This window comes from Dipodomys merriami, unplaced genomic scaffold (assembly GCF_024711535.1).
Source record: "Dipodomys merriami isolate MVZ:Mamm:240054 unplaced genomic scaffold, mDipMer1.0.p SCAF_7, whole genome shotgun sequence".
In the NCBI taxonomy this organism is placed as follows: domain Eukaryota; kingdom Metazoa; phylum Chordata; class Mammalia; order Rodentia; family Heteromyidae; genus Dipodomys; species Dipodomys merriami.
Window position 1 is genome coordinate 41,078,175 of NW_027206290.1, and position 5,295 is coordinate 41,083,469.

Sequence of the window (5,295 nt, forward strand, 5' to 3'; positions counted from 1 at the left end):
CCTATATACAGATCCCGACCAAAACCCAGACCCCAGACCCAGATCCAGTCCCATTCCCACACCCAGAACCCCGACCCCGACCCAGACCCAGACCCACAACCCAGACCCAGACCCTGACCCAATTCTCAGGGATGAAGTGCTGTCCACTGATTCACCACAGGGCCCAGGCCGTGTGAATTTGCCATTTCCTGTATTGGTCCCCAAAATAAGTTATGTTTATGCAAGCTCAAGTGTTTGCTTTTCTCCAATAGAAACGAAGCGTGTTGGTACTGAGGGTCATCTTGTAAAGTGAGGATGATCAATACTTTCTAGCAGAGAAGGAAACAGGTTAGAAGACATTCAGCAATCTGCTGGTCACAAGACTAGCCATGACACAAACCCAAGCATTCATCTGCACACTTGCAATTGTCACAATGCCATCTTCCCTCTTCTGGAAGCCAACATAGAAAGAAGAAATTCAGTTTGCCAGATTGTTACACAAATTCTTACACAATCATTGAACTACACTGTAAGAGGAGTTTGTAAGACTAGATGATCCTCATTCAAGAGTAAAGTTATAGAGTGTTAGTTATAGAGGGTGGAAATTTCATCAAAGAAAAATATTTCTCCTGGGGCTGGGAAGGTGGCTCAGTGGTAGAGCGCTTGCCTTGCATGCTCGAGGTCCTGGGTTCGATTCCTCAGCCCCACATAAGCAAAAAAGAAAAAAAAGCCGGAAGTGGTGCTGTGACCCAAGTGGTAGAGTGCTAGCCTTGAGCTGAAGAGTTGAGGGACAGCGCCCAGGCCCAGAGTTCAGGCCCCATGACCGGACCAAAAAAAAAAAATTTCTCCTGATTTTGTTGTCTATTTCATTGCCTTTTTGTGGTTGTTGTGGGGCTTGAACTCAGGGCCTCTGGGCGCTATCCCTGAGCTTTTTGTTCAGGCTAGCACTCTACCACTTTGAACCATAGCTCCACTTCTGGTTTTTGAGTAGTTAATTGGAGAGAAGAGCCTTACAAGTACCTTTCTGTCCAGGCTGGCTTTGAACCATGACCCTCAGATCTCAGCCTTCTGAGTAGCTCCGGTTACAGGTGTGAGCCACCAGTGCCCGGCTTCTTACCTTCCTTTTTAACCAGTGAGTTCAGTCAGTCTCTTTGACTGCTAAAAATCCCATGCATCCCAGGCACAGAAACAAGAACTCTCTTTGTTCTTCAATTTTTAGTTTTTGATGATTCTGTCTTATGTAAGGTATATTTGTGCGTGTATCTTCAGAAGGGTGGCGATCTCAAGGGAAAAGGGTAAAAATTGCAGCAGGAGAGTGTTGTGCCCAAATCGCAGGACCCCACCAAGAAGACCACCGAGAGTCAGATGTTCTGAAATGCAAAAGCAATGTTTTATTTAGACGGGCTGCAGCTTGGGCCTTGTCCTACACTCCAACACAGCGGAGCCTAGGAGGAGAGCCCTGAGACAAGGATTTGCAGCATTTATAAAGGCACACAACCAGGTAACCCTTCATTGCCCCTCTTGACTTATGGTCCTGAGACACAATCTTGTGGCTCCAGCCCAAAACTAAACTCCAACACCTCTTGATCTTGAATGGGTTCTTTTCTTTTCTAGTCCCTCTCTGACCTTAGCCATAAACAATACCAATAACAATCAGTCCATTTTTCTTTTCTTGAGGCATACACGGAGTGGTTGGGTATGATGCTTGGAGACTTCCCATGTTTCTCCACAGTCGTCCGGGGCAAAGGGGTCAGCCTGTCTGGCATGGGAGCAGTGGATCCAAGCAGCAATGCCATCCACCTTAAGGGCAGTGGGTGTAGCCAGTAGCACCATGTAAGGTCCCTTCCACCATGGTTCCAGAGATCTCAAGTTGTGCCTTCAAACAAATACCCAGTCCCCTGGTTTAAACGAATGGAGGGTAGGAATAGAAGCAGAATCATATAATGCTCTAAGTTCTAAGTCCACACTTTTGTGGACAAGCTGTAGATAGTCAAGTTTACATAGAAATTTAGTATCACTCAAATCAGCAAGCAATCCAGTCTGAAGGTTAGGGATAATAGGTGGAGGGTGTCCATGAATTATTTCAAGAGGAGTAAAGCCAAGCTGATAGGGTGAATTTCTTACTCTAAACAGGGCAAAAGGAAGGAGCGATACCTAGTCTGTGCCAGTCTCCAAAGACAATTTAGTTAAGATCTCTTTTAGAGTCTGATTCATTCTTTCTACCTGCCCTGAACTCTGGGGTCTATAAGCACAGTGCAATTTCCAATCCATCCTCAGTGCTGCAGCTATTCCCTGACTTACTTTTGAGATGAAGGCAGGTCCATTGTCTGACCCAATGGTGGATGGGAAGCCATACCTGGGTAGGATTTCTTCCAGGATCTTCTTAGCCATGACATTCGAGGTCTCATGCTTTGTTGGGTAAGCTTCAACCCATCCTGAAAAGGTGTCTACAAAAACTAGCAAATATTTATATCCAAATTTTCCAGTTTTAATTTCTGTGAAGTCTACTTCCCAATACACACCTGGCCTATCTCCACGGAGGTGAGCTCCGGTTGTTTGGGGGCACTAATGAGCTGACAGACTTTACTTTTTTTTTTTTAATTGGAGACTTTACAATTTTTAACAATGTCCTCAATGAGTTGATTTCCTTGCCTAATTTTTACTTCTGAGTGTTGGAGCAAGTCCTGCATTTTTCGGGTTCTGATGTGAGAGGCCTGATGGATTTTCTTAAGAATCTCCTTGTCCAATCTTTGTGGCAAGATAAATTTCCCCTCACCAGTTTTCCACCAGTCTTTATTTTCTTCTCTGCCTGGAGGTTTATAGGCCATGGGAATTTTCTTTATCCACTCCAAGTCGTCTTGGGAGTACTGAAGCTCAGGAGGCAAAGCTCGTGGCCCTGGGTCTACTAGAGTCAGTACTTCTGCTCTGGGCTGGAGGGCTGCCTCCTTAGCTGCCTGATTGGCCAAGTTGTTTTCTTTGGTTATTGAATCAGTTACCTTTTGATGGCCAGGGCAGTGCATAATGGGAATATTTGCTGGTTCCCATAAGGCCTGAATGAGGCTTAAAAATTTCTTGTTTTTTAATAGCCTTTCCCTCGGCTGTCAGCAGCCCCCTCTCTTGGTAAATGGCTCCATGGACATGCATGGTGGCAAAAGCATACCGATGGTCCATGTAAATGTTTAGTCTCTTCCCTTTTCCCATCTGTAGGGCTTTTGTTAGTGCCACTAGTTCTGCTCTTTGTGCAGATGTTCCCTGGGGGAGTGCTTCTGCCCATACTATCTCAGTGTTCGTGGTGCCTGCTGTGCCTGCGTACCTTTTTCCATCTTGAATGAAACTGCTGCCATCTGTGAACAAGGTATGCTCTGCATGTGATAGTGGCAAGTCCAACAAGTCTGGCCTGAGACTATATTGCTCTGCATGTGATAGTGGCAAGTCCAACAAGTCTGGCCTGAGACTATATACTTGGGCCAGGATCTGTTCACAGTCATCAGGGGCACTTCCAGATCCAGATCCAGCAGCAGAGTAGCTGGGTTTAATGCTATATATATGGGTATGCAAAAGCTGATCCTCACGGGGTTAATAAACAAGTTCTGGTAATGGACCATGTAGGCATTGCTCATCCACTGGTTGGGCAATTGTTTTAGCACCCCCTCTAGAGCATGTGGATCCTTGGCCCAGTCTCTCTTTTCATGCTCAATTTCATGTTCTCTGTCCTTCCTTTCCTGACTTTGCTCCTCTGTCTCTATCTTTTCTAAACCTTTTCCACCATAGCTACTAGATCCCGAATAGACTTTTCACCAAGTCTGTCTAGAGCCTGCAACTTTTGCTTTATGTCTGGTGCAGCTTGATTTATATAGGCAAACATAATCAACTGAGCTGACTCCTGGATCTCAAGGTCATACAGAGTATATTGATTAAAAGCTTCCATGAGCTGCTCAAGATATGCTGCCAGATTTTCACTTCCTCCCTGTCTAACATCATAAACTGGCCACATTAGTAGGTCGGCGAGCCGCCACCTTGAGACCTGCCAGCAGAGCCTGGTGATAGACAAGGAGTCACTCCCTACCTTCAGCCATATTGTAGTACCATGTTGGTCGGGTCTTGGGAAAATAGGCAGTGATCAGAGCAGGATCTGTGATGGGCGCTTCTGTGGGGCCAGGGATATGTTTCCGGGCTGCCTTTTGGATATGGTCTCTCTCTTCGGTGGTAAAAAGGACCTGCAAAAGCTGACTACAATCATCCCAAGTGGGCTGGTAAGTAAAGAGAATAGTTTCAAGCAAACTAATTAAATCCTGGGGTTTCTCAGAAAAGGGGGCATTTTAGGTGCGCCAATTATATAGATCACTGGTAGAAAATGGCCAATATTGGAATTGCTGTTGATCATCCACATCCACAGGACCTATGGCGCGTAAGGGAAAAACAGCTGCATTAGAAGGGGGGTTGATCCCATGGTGTCGTAGAGTGACTGGCCCCTCAGAAACTTTTAAGGACAGGTGCCGAGGGTTCGGCTGCTGGTTCTATAGCTCCCTCCTCCTCTTGATCATTCTCAGGCTCTGCAGAAGGAACCTGGGAAGGGGAGTATGGGGGAGGAAACATTTCTTCTTCCAAGTTATCTCCCTGAAAAATTGGGGGGTACAATTTCTTTTCCTCTTTCTTAGTTTCTTTTTGTAAGTCTAGAGGGCTAGATGGAGTGGTGCCCATGGTTTCCAGTCCTGTCCGTTGTACAGTCCAAAAAACAACAAACAAAACACACTCAGGCCTGACAGTTTAAAAAAAAAAAAAAAAAAAAGCTTACAGGGGCTGGGAAGGTCGCTCAGTGGTAGAGCGCTTGCCTTGCATACGTGAGGCCCGGGGTTCTATTCCTCAGCACCACATAAGCAAAAAGAAGGCTGGAAGTGGTGCTGTGGCTCAAGTGGTAGAGTGCTAGCCTTGAGCTGAAGAGCTGAGGGACAGAGTCCAGGCCCAGAGTTCAGGCCCCACGACCGGACCAAAAAAAAAAAAATTGCTTACTTTTGAAAAAAAAAAGCTTATGAAGTGGAGATCTCCCGAATTGACTCCTGTAAGCAGGAGCGGACCCACAGTGGGTGATTTGGGCCTCTGTTAGGAGGCCCTCTTGGTCAGTTCTGGCCCAACACCGAACTGACCCATGCCCCACAATTCTCACGGTGGGGTTCCAAGGACCCCCCCCTCACAAGAGCATCTGGGACGTCTCCCAGTTCCTCTAGGGTTGTGGTGCAAGTGCGTCTGCTTCGACAACCCTTTACACAATACCAATTGGAGCGGCCATCCTCACAAAGGAAAATGAAAGTAAAACAG

General features: G+C 46.3%; 1 long non-coding RNA gene across 1 annotated transcript; it reads right to left on the reverse strand.

Moving 5' to 3' along the window:
- Nucleotides 1-1,347: 1,347 nt before the first annotated feature.
- On the reverse strand, nt 1,348-4,751 carry LOC138817134 (uncharacterized). Its single transcript, XR_011368767.1, has 2 exons — nt 4,046-4,751; nt 1,348-3,323 (listed from the first exon to the last, which is right to left on the reverse strand). It is a non-coding gene; the product is annotated as an uncharacterized lncRNA (long non-coding RNA).
- Nucleotides 4,752-5,295: the final 544 nt, after the last annotated feature.